The sequence below is a fragment of the Lycorma delicatula genome, chromosome 2, assembly GCF_047948215.1.
Source record: "Lycorma delicatula isolate Av1 chromosome 2, ASM4794821v1, whole genome shotgun sequence".
Taxonomy (NCBI): domain Eukaryota; kingdom Metazoa; phylum Arthropoda; class Insecta; order Hemiptera; family Fulgoridae; genus Lycorma; species Lycorma delicatula.
Genome location: NC_134456.1, coordinates 216,784,426 through 216,808,322, shown reverse-complemented (window position 1 = coordinate 216,808,322; position 23,897 = coordinate 216,784,426). Strand labels below are relative to the sequence as shown.

The 23,897-nt window shown below is 30.1% G+C and overlaps 1 protein-coding gene across 1 annotated transcript in view; it reads left to right on the top strand.

Annotated features, from left to right (window-relative positions):
- Window positions 1-3,833: 3,833 nt before the first annotated feature.
- Window positions 3,834-23,897, top strand: part of LOC142319653 (CKLF-like MARVEL transmembrane domain-containing protein 4) — a 66,131-nt gene continuing 46,067 nt past the window's right edge. Inside the window, exon 1 of the mRNA XM_075357193.1 lies at window positions 3,834-3,959. The gene's annotated coding sequence lies outside the window, so the exon portion shown is untranslated. The remainder of the gene's footprint in view (window positions 3,960-23,897) is intronic.

Genomic DNA, 23,897 nt, shown 5'->3' with positions numbered 1-23,897 from the left:
TATTGAAGAGTTATACGGAGGAAATGAATTAGAAAATGGTGTTATAGAGGAAGTCGAAGAGGATGAAAGGGGAAAAACAATACTCAGATCTGAATTTAAGAGAGTATTAAAAGATTTGAATGGCAGAAAGGCTCCTGGAATAGACGGAATACCTGTAGAATTACTGCACAGTGCAGGTAAGGAAGCGATTGATAGATTATACTGGTGTGTAATATTTATGAAAAAGGGGAAGTTCTGTTCAAAAAGAGTATTATAGTCATGACACCAAAGAAAGCAGGAGCAGATAAATATGAAGAATACAGAACAATTAGCTTAACTAGTCAAGCATAAAAAATCGTAACTAGAATTCTATACAGAACAATTCAAAGGAGAGTGGAAGAAGTGTTAGGAGAAGACCAATTTCGTTTCAGGAAAAGCATAGAGACAAGAGATTTTAGCACTCAGATTAATAGTAGCAGGAAGATTAAAGAAAAACAAAGCAACATACTTGGCATTTAATGACCTGGAAAAGGTGTTCGGTATCATAGACTGGAATAAAATGTTCAGCATTTTAAAAAAAGTAGGGCTCAAATACAGAGCTAGAAGAATAATTGCTAACATTTACGTGAACCAAACTGCAATAGTAATAATTGAAGAACATAAAAAAGAAGCCGTAATAAAAAAGGGAGTCCAAACAAGGATGTTCCCTATCCCTGTTACACTTTAATCTTTACATAGAACTAGCAGTTAATGATGTTAAAGAAAAATTTAGATCCAGAGTAACAGTACAAGGTGAAAAGATAGAGGTGCTATGATTTGCTGATGATATAGTAATTCTAGTGGAGAGTAAAAAAGATTTAGAAGAAACAATGAATGGCATGGATGAAATCCTACCCAGGATCTACCGTATGAAAATAAGCAAGAACAAAATGAAAGTAATGAAATGTAGTAGAAATAACAAAGGGACCACTGAATGTAAAAATAGGAGGAGAAAAGATTATGGAGGTAGAAGAATTTTGTTATTTAGGAAGTAGAATTACTAAAGATGGACGAAGCAAGAGCGATATAAATTGCTGAATAGCACAGGTGAAAGTAGTCTTCAGTCATAAATATAATTTTTTTACATCAAAAATTAATTTAAATGTCAGGAATAGATTTTTGAAAGTATGTGTTTGGAGCATAGCATTATATGGAAGTAAAACTTGGACGATCAGAGTACTTGAGAAGAAAAGAATAGAAGCTTTTGAAATGTGGTGTTACAGGAGAATGTTAAAAATCAGATGGGTGGATAAAGTGACAAATGAAGAGGTGTTGCGGCAAAAAGATGAAGAAAGAAGCATTTGGAAAAATATAGTTAAAAAAGAGACAGGCTTATAGGCCAGATATTAAGGCATCCTGGAATAGTCGCTTTAATATTGGAGGGATAGGTAGAAGGAAAAAATTGTGCAGGCAGGCAATGTTTGGAATATGTAAAACAAATTGTTAGGGGTGTAGGATGTAGAGGGTATATACTGAAATGAAACGACTAGTACTAGATAGGAAATCTTGGAGAGCTGCATCAAACCAGTCAAATGGCTGAAGACAAAATAAAAAGGAAATGTTAATAAAATAAAAAAATAATGAAGATACACGAGTTTTATTTATTTCTATATCTTACTTACGAGTAGTCATACTTTTACTTTGGGAAGGGTGCCATGGAAAAATTTTAATTGCAAAAGAGCACCGCGAGTCGGAAAAGTTTGGAAACCACTGCAGTAAACCATTCAGATGACATGTTGGAAAACCATCTGCTATAAATATACATTCTGCTTGTTAGTAGATAAATATTTTATTCTGACAAGAACATGATAATACAAAATTTAAATTCCGTCACGAAGAGAAATGCATTACACGAAAAAAAAGGGGGGTCTTTTCTGTTTCTCCCCCCAATAGTTTTTTAAGAATAACTATTTAAACTCATTAAGAAAATAACAGTTATTATTTTTTAGTAACCTACCTACATATTGACTTTAAAAATTAATGTAATAAGTTTTTAACAAAGAATTGTTCTGTACTATTTTATTTCATTTCATATTGACATTTTAAAATTATATGTTTACAAATTTAACAATACTGTTATATTTATAATATAAGGCCCATTTATATTTATAATTATTAACAATAATAATTATAAATATAAATTTTAAATATAATCTAACCAAACTTCACTTACGCTCGTTAACCTTGACTAGCAAGCATAGGTTAAGTTTAGTTAGATTATATTTATAATTTCTTTGCAAATAGTAAATTTTTTTAAAATTAAAAAAAAAAGAAAATTACGTAATCTTAAAAAAAAAACATTGTGGGGGTGAAGCTGAAAAGTGGAGGGGGAAAACATTTGATAAGGAAGGGGGAGGTGAAAAAGGAACTGACCCGGCGATTACCTGGATGGATCAAGGGAAACCGTGATGAAACCTTGATCAGAATAACATTGCAAAAAGTATAATTAATTAAAAATAAATAATAAATTTGACTAAAATCCCCTTTAATTACACTGATAAACATAATTTTTGTTTTCTAACATGCGATATGATTATAATCTTCTTTTTGATGCAGAAAACGAGTATGAACTCAGAATCTTCTATCGCCACCATTTTTGAAAAAAAATTAAATTTTAATTAAAGGTTTTTTTTCATTTTTCAGCGTATATTTAGCATTTTAAGCTCCTGTATTGTATTTTGTTAGCTCATTTTTTATTTTTTAACTTTGCTAACATAATTTGTAAACTATAAATAAACAATACTAGACAAATAATTAAGTCATATCATAATCACATATTATGACATATAAGCCTATGGTTTAGCGTGAACCATAGGATAACGCAACCGTTTGTTACTTTTGCTTAACAAGTGTGTCTGGAATTTCTAAAAAATCTAAACATACTGTAAAATATCCTTCATTGAAATCTGCAGTCAGGCCTGATTAAGTACGTTTATTATTTATCATACAAGTACAAAGGTGATTCACGAAGAATGAACCAGACTTTCAGGACATGTTCTATTGGTGAAAATAAAGAAGACAGTTCATGTAAACAAAACCCACAGGGTTGTTCCGGCGCTGATCGCGTCTTCGCAAATCGGCTGATTTCGAAGTCGAGAATTCCAACGTTCAAATGCTAGTAAAGGCAGTTACTTTTATACGGATTTGAATACTAGATCGTGGATACCGGTGTTCTTTGATAGTTGGGTTTCAATTAACCACACATCTAAAAAATGGTCCACCTGAGACTGTACACGACTACACTTCACTTTCACATATTATCCTCATTCATCACCTGAAGTAATACCTGACGGTGAGTTCCAGAGGCTAAACAGCAAAAAAAGTTCATATAATAATAGATTCGGAAATGCTTCTGAAGGGTCGGCTGGAGAAGCTGCGCCTTCGGTAAATTAAGGCCAGACTGTAATTCTTGGGGCTCAAATTAAGGGGGTAAATTTAGAGAAAGAACATGCTATTTTATGCCTGGCGTAAAATAGCTTTGTTAAATGGGTAATAAACATATAAAAGTTTTAAACAAAACTTTTAGAGAATTTGATTCTGAGTAAAATGGTATAAGTAAAGTCCACAGAAACTTAATATAAAGATAAGAATTAGATAGTTTATTAAAAACAAAACATATAAAAATGTGGCAGATTTTAACTAGGCATTTGACGAAACAAAATGATCATCTTTCATCGAGTGGTTAAAGAATAACAAGACCGTATATTCATCCCTTCGAACTTAGTTAGGTCAGAAATAGTTAAACGAAAAAAGAGAAAATTATTAAGCTTGAGGTAGTTACTTTATAATGTTGGTATCACTGAATATGTCATAATACGAGAATGTAGTTGTAATTGCAAGCAAGTTGTGCGTGTGGCCAAGTAGGGATAGGTGTTGTCAGTTATTTGCGTTTGTAGTGTAATATAATTTTGTTTTATTAAAGTTGGAAATAACTTTTTAGGGTGAGTAAAAAAAAAATCTTTATTTTTAAGTGGAATAGAATTTGTAATTATTTTGTTTAATTTGTAACTTTAGTTACTTATTCTAAATGGAACTGTTCCATTTTTTGTAGGCGTCAACTTACCATGTCTATATTGAGATGTGACAGTATCCCTCCACTATTACCTCATATTAAAGATTTCTACTTAAATAAAACCATATGTACTAAAAACGTCTTACTGCATAATATAATGATGCTGTAATTTTTGTGAATCATTCCACCTTTTTTTTTAACTTACTAGGTTTCACATACGTAGTAAATAATTAAACGGTAATGCACCTGTTAACGGTAACACTGAATAAAAAAATTCTTTTAACTCTTCATAAACAGAGTTTATTGATTAATGTACACATCTACAGAATTACTTATTAATTGTGTGGAATGTAGGACAGTTACTTTAAAAGTGGGCTAAGATAATTTATTTTTAAATGTAGACTTTTTCAACGAGAAACCGAATTAGAGTTTATGGTAAAAGGTTTTTTAAATAAAACAATTTCATCAAAGCATTTTAAATCATATTTTGCAAAACGTTTTTAGTTGAAAAGGCGAGTGAAAGAAACTGCAATAAGTTTTTTTTGAACGGTTTATTAAAAAATTTGATTCGGTTTGTCCTGGCCAAAGTTAATGTTTTAAAATTAATGTCATAGTCGGTCGTCACGGACAAATCAACGAATATTATTATTGTACTCTACTGAATATATATTACAGTTTTTTTTTTTAACTTTATGTATCTTTTAACGATACTTTAAGCTCGTTAGTGTGTTGGGTGGTTGAACCCTTATAAGTTTATTCATTTACCTAATTTTTTAATATCATGCCTTATTCTGTGTGAGAATAGGTGAGGCATCAGTTTTTATTAAAATCTTAACCTATAACTACCAATTATGGAGGGAAAACTGTTGTTGCCCTTTTTAAGAATGCATTTGTTAAACAATTTAATTGATTGACTTAAACTGATAAAAAAATCTTTTTAATGTTTTTCCTTTTAACATCTATTTAATTTTCACAAGTGATATAATTATTTAAATGTAATAAATTTGTTTATTCAGTCACCCTTTATTTATTACTCTAATAATTCATTCGTTTCACAAATATTTTATCCAGAAATTTGACCTTATTTTATGGTGGTTGAGTCTCTTTCTGTATTCTCAAAATCAGTCTAGATTTTATATTTTTGTGGTGCAGAATCTAATTCATTTCTGATGTTTCCATTGATTTCAAATTCTTGAAAATGTGTACATGCTTTAATAATTTATTAAATTACTTACATACTTTAATTCAACTTTAAGTATTATATACATAATTTATCTTCATGTGTGTTTTTAAAATTTATACTATTTTTAAATGTGAATCTTCTCGTAGTATTGGAAGACAAGTAATTTTGTAAATACTTTTTTTTCAACATAGGTAATAATTGTTTAGTAAAAAGAAGCATTAACAAAACCAGTTTTGTTAAATGCAGTATTACTTTGACATTGCTTTAGGGTGTTGTAGTTAACTAGAAAATCTCTGTTGATATGTATGACATCATCATACTAATATTATGATGTCATGATGGTGAAGGTTCTTGTAGATTTTAAGAAGTGGGCTCAGTCATAGTTAATTAATTCTGTTTTTAATGTAAATAAACACTGTCAGCATAAATTTATATTTGTTGTGTAATTTTTCATGAACCAAGCTATACTTATGAAAGTAATTATAGAAAGTTCGTAGTTATACACAAAACTGTTTAATTATAAAGAATGAGATGATTAATGTGTATCCAACTACCATTTAAATAAATAACGTATAACCTTAAATATTATTTCTATTTTTATATGCCATTTTAATGGTCACTAGTAATAAATAGTTTGCAGATATATTTATATATATTACAGGAAAACATTATATCAACTCAACCTCTTAATTGACCATTATGTTTCCTCTATATTTCAATGTTTTCCATCTTGATATGTTATCCTCTCTCTCTCATTTTCTGTTTAGCCTCCGGAACCACTGTAAGGTATTACTTCAGAGGATGATATATATGAAGTATAGTCTTGTACAGTGTCAGGTCAACCATTCCTAAGATGTGATGTTAATTGAAACCCAACCCCACCGAAAAAAAAAACCGCTATCCATCACGATCTATATATTATCCTGCCTTCTAATCTCGAGCCTTTTCACCAAAATTGTTTCTTATTACTTGTTTTTTAATCTTTTTTTATAGTACTCAGAAGATTGAGTGATGTTGATATGTAAGTCCTCCTGACACATGCCCTTAACAACTACTGAAAGAGTTGCCCTGTTTCAGGAATTATTCCTTAGTCTGGCTCTCAACAGATAACTCTCCGATATGGTTGCACTTTCAGTGCAACCTTTTGTTCATCAAGCACTGAGTGTATTAAATCCTTGACTAAAAAGTAGGGAGGGTTAATTTTCACTAATTTTAATTTTTGTATAGTGGTCATAGAAAATTGAACTTTAGTGTGATGAAAGTACTTATTTGAAATTTCAAAGGTTTGAATTAATCAGATTTTTGAGCAAGAAGGTATTCAACATTACTTCTAAACAATTATTCCTTTCATCACAAAAACCCATTGACCAAAAAGTTAAAATTCTGCAGAAATATATCTATATGCTTTATTCTTATTTTCTACCCTATCAGATAAGAAGGCATCACAGTACTCATATTTTATTTGTTTAGCCTAGTTAAATCAATATTATTGCAACAAATAGGGCCAACTAATTGAAGTAAATAATTACTCCACACACTATAAAGACCCAAAAAAACTAGGGAGCTGAATGGGGTCAATAATTAAATATTACATTTTTTAAACTTTGATTATCGAGATTGAAAATCGAATTGTATCTAGTATTAATGTAAACCACATGAGAACCATTGGTACTTTTTTGATGCAACATCTTTGTCAAAAAACAACGTATTAAACAAAAAATATGTTTGTTAGCGAGCGAAGCGAGCGTAGGATGTTTGTTTAGATTATATTGCGATAATATAAGCGTATAATACGCATGCGCTAGCTATTAAACGATAAGTTAAACGAGGTTGGCGAACGTAGGTTATGGGGTTTTTTTAACCTGCGGGCCGTTAGGTATTGCTTCAGAGTATGAGATAAATGATTTGAAAGGTTATGTTTGTTTAGGTTATGTTATACATACGATTCGTCTTCACACTGATTCAAAATAATCTTAAGCGATTTTTGTAATTTTTGTTAAAAAAAGTACTTTTTCCACCTTAAATAAACGTTATTATTCATTTTCTCATGAAATCTGAAGAAGTTGCATAAAATAAAAAAGTGTTCCGATAACAAACAATTATTAAGAAAAAAAAATTTCTGTAGGACCTGTCTTAAGAATTTAAATAAAATTTTGAATTTCCTATAATTTGTTATACTTTATTTGTTCATCAAGTAGATATTACTAAAAATGTTATATGAGGTAGTTGTCAAGCAAATTGGGTTCAATTTTTTTATTTTGAATTTAGATTGTTTTCTCAATTGTACTTTTTAATTTTTAATGTAAAAACAAGAAGGTCAAATCAGACCCAAATTTTTTTTTAATCAATATTTTAATTGTTTTCACAATGTACTTCAAATACTGCATAATTAATTCATTAATATTTAAAAACCCTATGGCATATTTGAAATAAAAATCTTTCAAGAGATAAATAAAAAAAAAATTTGCAACCCTTTGCCGGCTTTTTTATTGTTATTATTATTACTACTACTGTCTTTCCCTTTTTTTATTTATATATTTTTTTGCAGAATCTATTGATGATTGTGTAAAAATGGCCATCTATATTTAGATTTTAAGTAAAAAAATTTTTTATAGATTTTTGACACCATAAACATGAAACAATTTTTTAAATAGATTTTGGACATACCATACATACCATAAATGTGAGTTCCAATAATTATAAAGCTTGAAAAAAACATTTTATATAATTCTGATAAAATAAACAGAATTTTATCAAAATTTTGAAATTAACTTCAAAACATTGTAAACCTAACACCAGATCTGTTCTTTCCCAATTCTCATGAAGTCATTCGACAAGCAGTTTAAAGTAAGGGTGAAGTCATGAATTTCCAAATTCCTGTGAATATTCTTAACATTGAAAAGAAAATAAATATTCAGTAAAGATGCTAATTATAAAATTCCATGAAAACCTATAAATGGGGTTTTCCTTTATGTCTTATTTAAGAGGATAAAATTAGAAGTAATAGAAATAGAAAGTAAATAGGCAGTCATTCATGTATTTTGCTCACATGCTGAATTTCAAACTGACTTCCCTCTTATTTTCTGTTTAGCCTCAGGAACCACTGTGAGGTATTGCTTCTGAGGATGATATATATGAGTGTGAATGAAGTGTAATCTTTGTACAGTCTTAGGTCAGCCACTCCTGAGAAGTGTGGTTAATTGAAACCCAACCACCAAAGAACACTGTTATCCACAATCTAGTATTCAAATCTGTATAAAAGTAACCTAGTAAAGTAGCCTTTACTAGGATTTGAACCTTAGAATTCTCAGTTTCAAAATCAGCTGATTTGCAATGACAAGTTAATCACTAGACCAGCCCGGTGGGCTACAGATTGACTTGACTGTATAATTGCTTAAAAATTTAACAAATTAATTTGCAAGTACAAAATATTGTTTCAAAGTCAAAAGAAAATAGAATTCTAAAAAGAGAGAGCTTAAAAGTTAGCATTTAGCTTTCAGGAAAGCAGTGCATCTCTTTGCAGGCTTTTCATATTATAGAATTTAATTTCTTACCTAGCAATGAACCCATACCAGCCATTGCACTCAATCCCTTCTAAATCATTTTAGGTTGAATCAAATGAACAATATCCTCAGTAAATGTTAACATCTTTTCTTTTTCCATTTCCCTTTACTATTAATTAATACTATAATTAGATTATTTGTACGTTTATGATATAATTTAATTTTTTTGTGTACTGTTAATTATCGATTTAATATCATATGTCAAAGAGGTCTTATCCATGTACTAAATAAATCAACATTTTACTTATATTTTGGGTTCTCACTTGATGTGTTTCCCTCAGTTTTGAATTTTTCAGTTACTGGAAGTTTAAATTTTGGTCAAGTTTGATAAGAAATAATTTAATAAAACCACTGACACCCTTTTTCTAAGTACCCATATGAATTCCCACGTCGTAAATCTTATTAGAAATAAGGTAAATAAAAATTAGTATATTATTTTACAGGAATTTATTAGAAGTTAACTAAGTGTATTTATTTTATGAGTTTTAATTTGAAAATGCAGTAAATTATAATCGATGGAAAATTATTTTAATTATGATGTAGTAAACATTTTGATCGATGATTATCAAACAGATAAGTTAAACAGTTTCTGAGAATAATTTTGAGTGGAAAGTTTTATAAATTAAATGAATGTCAGGTCCCACGATTACAATAGTTTTTGGTAAACAGGATCTTAGGCCATCATCGTACCAGAAAATTGAATAGCTATTTCCAACAATAACAAGTCATTCTATGAAAACGTATTAGCATAAGGAAGATGTTATCTTTATTACCTTCACTTATCCGAATATATTGTCTCAAATTGGCTGACAGTCCCACTGAAATGTAGATAATATTCAAACTTACTCTGTTTACCCAAAAGACTGGGCGTACATTGATCATCATTATTCTCAAAGAAACCGACTCTTAATTAATGTTGTTTGTATTTTAAATGTGTCAAAGCCGTAAAAAATATTGGAACAGGTAGTGTAACACACTAATTTAAATGTACCCCTTTTGGAGAAAAACAATGCATTATAATAAAATTAATTATTAATTGAATAACTTTAACTGAAGATGATAAACAATACTGTTTACAGATAATAGATTACTGGTCTAATTGCAACAGATGACATAACATTTTTCAGATATGAAATAGTGTAGCAATTAATTTCATAGTTATTTTTATTCATATACATCAGAGATATATATATATATTTCTTTCCAAAGAAGTATGAACATTTTTGTACTATATTAAATTTTTTTTTAAATTTGGAAGTGGAGTGTTTATAAAAGTATAAATGTAATTAAGAGAATAAGGATTACTTTCTCCAAAGGTAATGTTCGCTTCACAGCCAGTCCCTGTGTTGAACGGAGTGTAGGCATCAGTACTTCAGTGGGTTTATATGCTGATATGCACCTATGATTGACTAGGTGAAGAAAAGAACATGGGACCATTTCACTCCTTACTTTCTTCAGTAAGCCTGGCATGGAAGGGTTGTTATTCTTGAGAACAATTGTCATTTTCAGGAATGATCTGTGACTCAAGTCTGTTCTCAGCCGTTACATTTTATGACACAAAAACACGCACACGTATGTTAAGATAGAAGTTAAATAGTGATGCGTTATTTAATTTAAAAATTACAGTTTGTCAGATTAAAATGAACTTGAATTTCACTACAGTACACTGCAAAATAAATATAAAGTGTAATTTTAAAAATTTTATTATTTAAATATATGTATTTGTTGTTAATTAATGAAAGTGTATATATATATGTGTGTGTGTATGTGTGTAGTTTTTAGGAATTTTTATACGTATTTTTAAAATTTGATTCATTATAAAATCAATAATACTGCTTCATAAACTAACTTGAGAATTTATTTAATTATTAAGGAATCAAACTTCCTTTCACTGTTATCATAATTTGTATTTTTTATATGTAACTACAGATGTTAAGTATGAAGTTTTACAACTTGTTAGTCTAATAATAACATTCACTGATTACTTAACACAAACTAAACATCTTTTTTATTTGTAATATATTTAACAAAATTTTTTCCTTGTAATTTTAATTGGTCGCATAATAAAATTTATCATTTTGTAGAATTTTATTGTGGGATAATTGATGAATTGTTTATCGTAGCTAATGTTTTTGTCGGTTGTGGTCTATACACATCAAAAGCCACAGATAGTTGTCACAGTGAACCTTTATCAGTCTAATAACAGACATACCATTCCATTTAGTGAGATAGTGAATTATGAAATAGATAATCAAATTCTTATTAAAATAGAACATAACCTCTTTTAATAAATTAAAAAAAGAGTTTGTTTTTAATTCAAGCTGCTGATAATATTTTTTTTATGTAGTTAGATATTCTTTATTATTTTGTACAGTAAATTCCTCCTGCTCAGTTGTGAACGTGCATGTTGATCCATCACTGATGTTGATATGTAAGTTGATGTATTGATGTGATCAGTGAATTCAAAAGTCCACAAGTTTTCAATTGTATATGCTTATTTATTATAACAGTATTACATATTTTTGAATATTTATGTATTCAAAAATTTGTTTTGATGTATGTCCTTTTTGTGTGTATGTAGAATAAATATCAAATAAGTTTGTTGTTATTGCCGGCTATTTTACACTTTGCTTCAATAAGAATATCGTCTTACATTAAGACTACTATGATTATATGAAATTTAATGGTTTTACAGCAGAGAAGAAAAACTGAATTATTCTATTTTTAGAGGGTACTTTATGCCTCTTTGAGACTAACAAATTTATAATACTACCCTTATATTTTTATTTAATAAAAGACCTTAGAAGTGATAACATCTTAGCTTTCATCTGGAAGGTTTGATGCAGTTCTTACCGTAATTCTATTTTCATGCACAACAAAAAAAAATCTGATGTAGACACCACATGACTTCCTTATACACCCATTAAATTACATATAAACATTTTTAAAAATACATCAAATTTAATTCACTAATAACTTATGATTTTTAACAGTTTTTTTTAATTGTTATTATTGAATTATTATTTACTGTATAGATTTTTTTACAATCGCAGGTTAATAATTATTAATAAATCTATATATTTAAATTAAAAAAAGGAATGAAGTCGAATTCGAATCGATGTACATTCCCCTTGTAAGATCAAAATATTTCATTAATTGAAACTTTATTTGGCGTTAACTCTGGAACCAATGAAAATAAGTAACACTTATGATATACACGGTAGGTCTGAAAAGTTCCCGAAATAAATTTATATACTCGATACAAGTACGCCGTCTCTCGGATAATCAAGCAGCTATGTAGTACGATGTCTGAAAAGTGTGTGTATAAAATTTCTTCACGCCTCATCACTCCAGTCTTGAGTTGTATTCGGTCGCGTACGTTGTGTTCATTGTGCGAGCTTGCGTCATGGAATAGAGAAGCGCGATAAAATTTTGTGTTCGACTTTAAAAATCTTTTGTTGAAACTTATTCTATGATACAGCAAACATTCGGTTATGAAGCCGCATCTCGTACTACTACATACACGTGGTGGAAGCGGTTTAAAGACGGTAGAGAGTTGTTGGATGACGATGAACGAAGGGGAAGGCCGTCAACAGCTATTCACGAAGAAAACGTTGCGAAAGTGCGCGCGTTCCTGCTCGAACAACGCCATCTTACCCTTCGGGCCATAGCAGAAGAGCTAAACATCGGCAAAGACGCGGTACGTACAAATCTAATACAAGATATGAAACGCCGAAAGTGTGCTCTCGTTTCATTCCACACTTCTTGACCGAAGAACAAGAACAGGTGCGTTCTTCTTGCACTCAAGACTTCTTTAAAACTGCCGATAGCCACCTGTGCAAACGATTGTAACTGGGGTTGAAAGCTGGTGCTTCATGTATGATCCGCAGACGAAGCGTCAATCCGCTGCTTGGCTGAGTCCTTGAGCACAAAGACCGGGGAAAGTCAGGCGGCAAAAATCAAGAGTGAAAACGATGTTCATTGAATTCGAAGAATCCAATCAACTTCAACATTGATTCGATTCATCATGAATTTGTCCCCATCGATCAAACCGTGAATTCTAAATTCTATTTGGAAGTAATGAAACGCCTGAAGCGTCGAATCCGGGATCCGGGCAGTTGGACTATCTCGCAAGACAATGCCCCGGCACACACGGTAATAGTTTTAACACGTTATTACGTCGCGAATCAAATCACAGACAGCCTTATATTTCCCACCCGACTTGGCTATAGCAGACTAATTATCTGTTCCTGAAACTCAAAACTCAAGTTGAAGATGAAAGGTCGCTTTTTCGACGACATTCCGGCCATCCAAAGGGCTTGCACTGAGCAGTTGAAGGCGATCCCACAAAGTGATTTTACCAGAGCGTTTGACGGACTCTACCGGTGCTGTAACGAGTGTATAACTAGAGAAGGGTTCTATGTAGTGGGCTGATGTGACTAAATTCGTTTATCTTTAAATCTGTATTTTTATTTAATTTAGTTAGGGAACTTTTCATGCTTTCATAATTTATTCTGAACTTAACTTTAATTTCGGAACAAAACTTATATTAAAGATAGCAATAAAAGGAAGTACATAAACATAATGTTTTGTCAAGAGATCTTTATTGTTGCTGAACGGTAAAACATACAGGAAAATAAACAGTAGATGTATTCTTTATGTTTCAGTAGAAAGGAGGACGATGACTTTCATTTCATCGGTAGATGTTCTACACTATCAGAAATTAGATATTGTTTTTTTAGGAATAGGGTTTTGTATAGGTATGACATAAAACATCAGTTAAATTGGTCTAGTTTGGTTCAGTTACGTAAGGGCGGACGCATTTAAGATTGAGGCGATGTTTGATTAATGAATTTGATTTTTTATACCATTTTAATGCATTGAATTTTATTACTCTATATGGTATTTTGAATAATTTTTCAGAAATTTTTTTCTTTAGTGTTTTCTCAAAATTAGAATTTAATATATACTTTAAGCCTCTAAAACTGGTAATTTTTTTAACCGATAAGATCTTTTTTTTAGTCAAGTGGATTATATATAAACGACTGTTAGGTAAAAGTTATCATATCAAATTTAGCAAACTTTTAGTAAATTTGCTTGGTAATTCATTATCACTGAACCAGCAGTATAATTACTATCAATTTCTTATATTTTTTTTTAAGTACATAGCGCATTAATTGTTTTTACGTGTTGAGATTCTGCTAAATTGAAAAATACTGAAATTTTTGTTATAGAACACTATATTTTATAAATGCCCAAAGATACATGAGAGTGTGTGTGTGTCTAAACACAATATTATGGTCTTAACTACAATTTATAATATTTTAAAATAAAATATATTTGTATAGGACTGGATTCATGTTAATTGTTATAATTTTGTGTACTGGTTTAATTAATTAGGTTATTTTTAATTTGATTAGAAAGTAGATTAGGTCATAAGGGTAATAATTTTTAAGTTTATCACTGTACAAAGAATAGATTTTTTATATAAATGTGAGAAAAGTTCAGTAATATCATTTCCAGCTATTTTTTTAATTATTAATGTTCTGTTATTATTATTATTATTTTGATAGTATGTGTTTATCAGTGTATGGCAGTCATATATTTACCTATTACTGTACTCATGTTATAACATTTTCCATGTTATGTATACATGAAAACTGTCAAGCTCTATGGCAGTATGGAATTTGATATCTGCCTTTCAGTGAGTAAGGTTTTGGGTTTGAATCCTGATCAAACTTGCTGTTTTTCAGTCGTTATAAAATTAATTTATCTTCTAAAAAAGTTTGTAACTTTAATAGTTATTTGTTTGTAGAATAAATAATTTTAATTAAAAAAACTTTGTTTATAAGTCATGTTAATTAACATACATATATTTGTTTTACAGGTAGTGAGAATGATAAATTCAATAAATGAAGTTGTAAACAATAAATAAAGCTGTACTGATATAATGAAAATAGTACGTGCAGTATCACACTTGCACCTTATGTTTTCTTATTTCAAGTATTTTTTTTTTACTGCATAAAGTGCTTGGGTTAATTAATTAGTGAAACAAAAATGGTTGTGTAATCTGCATTGTTTGTGTATAGTATTTCTGTACGTAAAATGAAAAATGAACATTACCGATAACAAATTGTTTTTGATGAAAAGTATTACTAGGTGATTAGTAAACTGGTTTCACACTTTATTTGCCCTTGGGTTTGATTCTCAGAAAGAATTTGTTTTTTTTTCATAATTATTAAAAATAATTCTTTTTTCTTATTCGTACCTTGAGGAAAAATAGTATTACTCATTTATAAATCATAAATAAAACTATTAAAAAAGAGGAGTTTCTTGAATATAAAAATTAAAATTGAATATCAAACCAATTACATCATGTTTTTTATTATAAATGTGTTGCAGAGCATTTAACACAGAACAAACACAAACATTGCTTTTATAGACGACCTTGAATTGCCTGACTCAATAATTATTGAATTTTACTTTGTAACTATTAAGTTTTATTGAATACACCTGATAAGACAAATTATTTAAAGCTAATGCATCATTTTTTTCATTTTAAAATATGAAATAAAAGCATATTGATAAAATAGTTTGTTATAGATAAATTGTGTTTTTTGAAGTCTTTATTAGAATTACACAATTTAGTTATGATTGTGTAGTATATTCTGTGCTAGTTTTTTAACTTCAAGATAATTCCATGCTCAGCTACTTGATTTAAAAATTGCAGTTTTATTATTTCTCTACAGTTTTTACTAAATGTACATCCCTGTATTGTCAAACTAATTAAGCCTAAGTTTTATCGTCAAACTTAATTAAACTAATAACAAATTAAGTTTTATCGTCATATTAAAACTGGTATTTTTTAATATATATATATTGTCCAAAAACCTAGTTCATTTGTTACAAATTCTGCCATAAATTTCTCTCCTTATGTTCATTTTGACCCACCTAATTTTCAACATCGTGCTATAACACATACATGTAAGGGATTTAATATTTTCCTTTCTGTTCCTACTATTCGTGTTAATGTTACATTTTACATAGAAATTAAAAAAAATATTTTTCTAATTTTTAGATGTATATTTCTTTAAACTAATCTTTTCTTCATGTAAGTGCTATTTGATTTTCACAGTCTGGTTTTCATCTCTTCTTACTTTATCTTTTAGAATTTTACCACCTAAATAGTAAAATTCTTGAATATCTGGTGTGTTACGTCATTAATTCATTAATTATTTCTTACATATGTCATTAATTCATCATTTTTACCTCCATTTTTATCGCATTTCATTATTTTTTAATTATATTCATCAAGAAGTATTGATTTTCTTGTTCTAAATTAAGGCAGTGTTAATTTAAGCATTGTTTAACAACAGAAACCAGTATTTGACCCATCTTTTATAACAGCTGATGCATATAAAAACTGTAAGTACAAGTGCTACCTGTCATTGAATGTCATTATATACATATATAATAAAAATAACTTAACCACCAAACACGGAAACAAAAAAACCTAAAAAATAAACTAATACCTATAGTCGACTTTCGAAGGATCTGGCATCATCATTCAGTACAAAATTCTAAAATTACGTCAACAAATAAAAAAGAAATAAACACTTATAAATCTAGAAAACATAAACACTAACAACCATGAATTTCGTAACACAACAACACCGCCATTTCTGGAATTAACAATATATTGATGAATTATTTGAATTTCAATTATAAAGACATAAAAAATGACTTCGTCTTACCTTAATTTTTCATGAAAGTATTTTCGCGGTATAGTACTAATATGAGGATGTGGGATCCCACAAAAGTACTTTCAAGAAAAATTAAGGTAAGATATGCGTAATCTCAATATTTTGTACTAGGTGGATTATTTAATATAATTTAACAGTACACATGAATAATACGAATCTTAAAAATATTAATTTCAGTAAATTAATATATACACGAGAGGTTATCTCTCGTAAAGAGTAAAGATAGTTTCATTGTAAAAAAACTAGTTCAGAAAACTTTATAAGTATTTTTTATTTCTCTTAAACTACATACCTTATACTACTGTATATAATCGCCACATGAATTAAGACATTTATCGTAGCGATACACCAGCTCCAATATACCTTCGTCGTATTGTTCTGCCGCCAGTCCATTTAGCCACTGCTTAACAGCATTTTTAAGTTCAACGTCACCCGTGAATTGCTTACCGCTCAAAAATTCATTCAATTTCCTAAACAAACGGTTCAGAAGGAGCTAAGTCCGGACTATATGGTGGGTGATCGTAGATATTCCATCCTAATGTTTTGCATTTTATCACGTGTCCGACCCGTTACATGTGGACGTGTATTTTCGTGCAGCAGGACGACGCCGTCGGTTGAACCGCCCACGTCAACGATTTTGAATGGCGCGTTGTAACTTACGTAGAGTTTCGCAGTAGGCTTCTGCATTTATAGTCGTTCCACGTGGCGTGAAATCAATCAGCAGTATGCCAAACCGATCCCAAAACACTGTGGTCATCAGTTTCACCAGACCAGACCACCTTTGCTGGTTTGATTGATGATTGAGGATAACGCCATTCACTTGCCTACCGTTCTCTCTCTGGCGTGTTATACGAAATCAGTATTTCATTGCCGGTAACAATCGAATTAAGGAACTCATCACCTTCTTCTGTGTAGCGCATCAAAAATTCCAAAGCAGATCCGATTCGGATTTTTTTTTGTGACGTTCCGTTAAGACGTCCACAAACCTTTCTGAAATCTAAATGGTCATAAACAAAACGATGACAGCTCTTGAAACATAAAGAAAAAGAAGAGCCAGGTCGTAAATTGTTGAGCGACAATCTTTTCTGATTTCATCGTCGACGCGTTTCAACAAGTCCTCGTGCTTATCCTCGGTGATTATCGAGGGCCTCCCAGAATGTTCTTCATCGTGCACATTAAATTTGTTATTTCTAAACCTTTCACAGCATTTTCGGACTTTTTTCATTCATTACATTGTCACCGTACACAACAACCAACCGCCGATGAATGTCAGTTGGCTTAACGTTTGGATGGTTTAAAAAACGTAGGACTCCATATATTTCACAGTCGGCGGCAACATCGATTTTCCTACTCATTTTATAAGTAATAACTCGCATGTAATCAAAGAAACTACAACTCAAGAACTTACGGACAACAATGCAGTGTGTACATTGACCAACACAGATTCACCAACCTTAATGAGAGAAATTTCCCATCGGTATTTACTTTAGAGGTATCTCACACACATATGTGTGTGTAAAAGCAGGCTAATTTGTAATTATATATATTTGCTCGGTAAAAAATTCTTCAGTTTTTCCATTCTTAATCATGATGTAGGATGCTTGTAATCTTTTAAAATGGTTTTGCCTTTGCCATTATTGGAATTTACTTGTTGGTTGTGCTAAGTTGCCTACAACCGTGATCGCTATGACATCTTACAAACAGTATAATTTAATAACAATATTTCTATTCAATTCCAAATTCATCTGAAAATTTTAGTAAAAAAACAAAAAAACCTAACTAAAGCTAACGCCATACCACACTGTGGCCATTGCTGCATTTGCCACTGCACGTACCTTCTAAAATCATAGAATCAGATGTGGGTGCCTCTACATGCTTCCTAGGCAATCATAAATGAAACCTAAATAAAAGAAAGAACCAGTAAAATTGTTTTTTTTTTGTTGATTATATGAATCAAGTAACAGAGTAACAATTTTACCTTCATTAAAATGTTATCGTCATAAAAATCTGATAATCATTGCTGTTTTTTTCACTGTTATCATATTAATAACATTTATGTAATCGATGAATTTTATTATTTATTGTATCAATAATTATGTAAAATACACTTAGATAAATATATTAAAAAATTATCTGGGGAACTCAGCTTCCGTTACAAAGATTTCTTTTAAAAATCATGTTAACATTAAATCTTACATGTCATAACAGTATTATAGGTATCTAAAAAACAAAATTCTAATTGTTAGTTGAGTCATTGGCCATGGTCTTTTTCTTCCTTAATACATTGATTTTTATCAAAAAACAGTTTTATTGTAATAATTATGATTATAGTGTGCAGTAACTACAGTTTAATTTCATGAATTTGTTTATCTTTGTATCTTTAATGTCATAATTATATTACTATAATTAGTTATTTAAAATTTTGGCTTGAAGTGTATTTTTCGTAACCATTTTAAAAATGTTTTTAAAAGATCCCATTGATTATTATAAGATAACTGGCCAGAGGAGGGGGGTATATAAAAAATACTGCCTTGTATATCATTTTAATTTGCTGATTGTAGATAGCTCTAAAATGGGGTACTGCACCATGATATATCTTAGGTCGATGGCCAGTTTCTTTCCATCGAATTTTATAATAATAATTTTAAAATAATTGAATCGGAAGCCTGAAATTCAGTTAGTTTTATCTGTTATTAAAATATAATAAACATATTCAAATGAGTTAAAAATCAAATTATAGATGTTCTGCAGTCTGTGTAGTAAGTTTTAAGGGTTCCAAGGTAACAAAGGTCCATGTTTACCTCAGAATTATATTTTTTTTAATACAATTTAAAAGTTAAGCTATTAGAATAAGTAACCATTTAGTCTCTTGATGAATTTTTTTATTTTGTTTTATTTTTCAATGATTTTTAAATGAAACTTTAAAAAAAGAAAAGATTTCACTTTCCAGCTTATAGCTCTATTGAGCTCCAACAGAATGTATATAAAGGTAATATATTGCTAGCTATCTGCCTAAATTTTGGGTATCAGGGTTTTTGCAAATGTTGATATTTCAAGAGACCTCCTTAGACCAAAAACTACAAAACAGAGTTATGAAAGTTTTCAGTGTTGTACTTGTATGTGTTGGCCTGTAATATGGTTAACATCTACAAACTAGTTCAACATACTCGTATATCCTTTGATATTTGAATTGCTCAAAAGACTTTGTATACATGAGGTACTGATAACATTGAATCTTGGGCAAAGTTATAAAAGGGAGGTAGTCTTTGGTATTTTGAATTTTTGTATAGTGAGCATAGAAAATTGAGCTTTAGTACAATGAAAATTCTTATTAAGTTATTTAAAATTCCAAAGTTTCAAGTCAATCTGATTTAGGGGTGGGGAAATATTCAGTATTATTTCTAAACATCTTTTGTCTCTTTATCTTGAAAACCCATTGACAAAAAAGTTGAAATTTGGCACAAATATTTAGCTCTCTCTCTCTCTCTCTCTCTCTCTCTATATATATATATATATATATATATATATATATATATATATATACACTTTGGCTTGATTTTTTACCCAGACAGATAAGAAGCATTACAATACCTTTTTATTTAGATTGTATTAGCCTTGTTGAGTAACATGGCACCAAATCTGGCCAACTTATTGAAGTAAATAATTATTTCAATAAATTAACTTTTAAGCCCCAATAAACTAGGGGGTTGAATGGGACCTGGGCTTAAAATATACATTTTTTAAACTTTAATTTCAAGAATAAAAATTCAACTGTATTTAGTATTAATGTAGACTTCAAGGAAGATTTAAGAAAAAGGATTCTTATGGTCTCAACTTATGAATTTAAAATGTTTTGAGTTTTTTATATTTATCTATTTTTGATTTTTGACTGTTATTAATAATGCTGTATAGCTATCAAGTGAGGGGATCAAATAGGAACCATATTTTTTTATTAAAATTTTGATTTTTTTAGTAGTTAATATTTAATTTTGGTGCAAAAGTTCCTTTGGTTTTATCATTGCATAATGTCTTAAAAAATTACATTATCTAGATAGACAATTTGAAGACATTTTTTCATCACATAATTAGTTAGAATTATATTACATTATACTATAATAAAAATAGCTTGATATTTAGATATTCTAAGCATTTTCACATGAAAGTTTATTGAAAAGATTAGGATGAAATTAATTCATATGCCTAGATAGCAATTTACCCAGTTCATGATTGATAATAGCTCTTTTGCCATTTTTCAGCATTCCTTTTTTATAAAAATGCAGATTTTATCAACTTTGTGTTTCTTATGAGCAGCTACAAACTTTCTGAAAACCTTTCTTAAGTTTTAAATAAAACTAAAACATGTAAAATAAAATAGATTTAAAAAATAATAAAATGGCTTAAAAACCCAACTAAAAAAATAATATACTTTATATACTGAAGCTGAATTAGAACCTAATTAAGGGTTTGTAAGTTGTTGGCAGTTGTTTTTAATTTGGCATAAACTTAAAAAAATTTAAATGAAAGAAAAATTTAAACATAAGTTATTTTTACTTTTTTGTGCAACCGATTAAATCAATATTTTTACTTTCCCCTGTCCAATTTGGGCATATAAGGAACCCAAAAAATCAGATGGAAATTTTCTGGATGTTAATGTATGCATGTGTTCGGTGTATTCCTCTAAATCACCTTATATTTCCGGAACTACTGGACTGATTTTTACCAAACTTGGTCAGATTACTTCTATATACATTAAGTTTGTGCCGTTAAATTTTCAACTTAAAAGGTCAAGGGGGTGAGGCTGTAGACCAAGGTCACCCTCAGTATCCCGAGATTTTGCTTAATTAAGATCATATTTTTCTTAGGCACGTTTGTTAACAATTAAAAAATAACAGTATTTGTAATAAAGATTTTGCATAATCGCACCCCCACCCAAAAAAATGCTCCTAACTACTGCTGTGTTGTGACGTCACAGGTGAGCGGTAGAATTAAATACATGAATATAAGTGTAAAAAAGTAAGTCGGTTTGGCTGGGTCTCGAACTCGATCGCTCGGTTGAATCGGTACCTGGTGCGTCAAGCCTTGCGGCTACTTCAGCTGCTGGCCGTACAAGCGAAATTTGTTTTATGTAAGTTGTATAATTACATTAGTTAGTGCAAACTGTCGCCGCTAGTACCGCGATAATTAAATACGGTATGCCCGCGCCCTTTAGTTAGAATCATTGAATTAAATAAAAGAAAAAATATTATATTTAAATAAAATGATAAATATTTTTAATTAAGTTGTGTGTGTGAGCCGTGCATTAGAAACAACCCACAATTGTACGACTTACCCTAGAACTATAGGAAGGTTCTACAGCTGTTTAGTCAGCTTTTTTTTATTCTAAGTTATTTATTCCTTTCAGTACGTCATTTCTTTTTCGGTTAGGTTTTCATAGACCAGTTTTATTATTATTATTGTTAATATATTAAACTGTTTTTAATGAACATACTTTTTTTGCTATTAATCTATTTATACTTATGAACATCCAGGATTTTTTTTAAAAGTAATTTGTAATCACTTATTTCCTGTATATCATTCATATTATTGATTATATTTAGAAAGTCAGATAAGAACTTATCATTATAATTCTAAGAATTTTTTTTATTGCTATAATGGCTACATATGTATCTTTGCATTTCTTTTTTTAAAGATTGTTAAACAAATGTTATCAGTTAGTTAATTTTTTATTGGGAAATTCTGTTTGTTTATCGTATAATAACAATACTGTTGCTCAATTACAGTTACTTATCACTTTTTTATGGTAGAATGAGCCATGAATTATAAAATGCTTGAAAACTGCTAATCTGAGCACGATTCAAACCTAGAACCAACAAGATTAAAGGTAGATACACTATTTCTCAGTCAAAGAGACAAGCAGAGTGATAACGTTTTTGCATTCTTCAGATTGGTATTGTTATATTTATGTTTATTTTTATGATAGTATTATATTGATTTGCTTGGAATTTCTCCTGTCACCACCCCATTCGGTCGCCCTAAAGTATAAGACCGAATGTCTGTGCCACAAACGGCTACTGAGCCTCGAAACAGTTTAGCGACCAGTGTCCTAACTTAGCTCCTAGAGGTAACCTAAAAGCGTGAGCCCTGCATCCTCTTCCGCAGACGGGAGATGGGCAACTGAACGAAATTTAGATCTGGTGCATTATGATCACCGTTCCTACCGGTGCTGGCCCGGCTCGAAACCCATTGCCTCGAATTCTAAATACCTAGGCCTCCCGGCCTCTTTGCAATCTCCACATGGCTGCCCAAACTTTCACCACTAAATCGATTGGGAGAGCCTTTCCCAATACGATGGTAGCCTCGTAGGAGGTTGCTTTAAAAACACCAGTGCATGCAATTAAGGCTGTGTACTGGGCACGCCTTAAATTTTGAACAAGTGCTGTATTCATACCCAACGTATGTGCCCAAACGGGCGCCGCGTAAGAGATCATGCTTTTGCAGATACTTCGGTAAACCATGTACATTTGACGGCCAGACAACCCATAGTCATTCTGGGCAATCCTCCTAAGTTTGTGCATCACTGAGACGGCGTCCGTTTATGATAGTATTATTAAAATATCTTTAATAATTAAGTAAAAACATTCTATTACACCAAAACTGTCTTAGTTATAATACTAGCTGCAGGGCGTCTCTGCAGCTAGGTTCTCCGAGCGGGTTGCCCTGGCGGGTGGCGTCTCGGAATGCTATTATTAGGTGTCCAAAATTTATTACTTCTTGTGTAAAATTTTTTTTTTATTTGAATGATGAAAATTGATGAAGGAAAAGCGAACAAATATTAGAAAATCTTTCCAATTAAATTTGGTTGAGATCGGTTAAGGATCTTTTAATGATTGCACACTCAACAATTTCATCAAGATCCATATTATAAGTTGGCTTCAAAATCGCTAAGGAGGATATATAGGATTTAAAATTCTTCTAATTTTGATCTTTATTGTGTACCATTTCATTTTATCCACATGTTTTGCCTATATGTCTGTTTAATTTTAACTACAATGCAAAAAAAAAAATCATATATACGATTAATGGATAATCGATAGTATTTTCAGTATCGATCTCTATTTGTATCGTAAATAGTTGTGTTAAGATCTGCTACGGTATTGAATGAATGAATTACGGTAGTAAAATTTATTAATTTACTTTATAATTATTACAAGATTGACTAACAATAGAACATTAGACAAATTCATTTAATTAGAGTAACAAAAAAAGTGAAACATTTTTGCAAATAAAAAAGGAGGAAATGAAACCTGAATCTTAACATAAATAATCATTTTACGGTAAAACAGTGACATAAATAAATA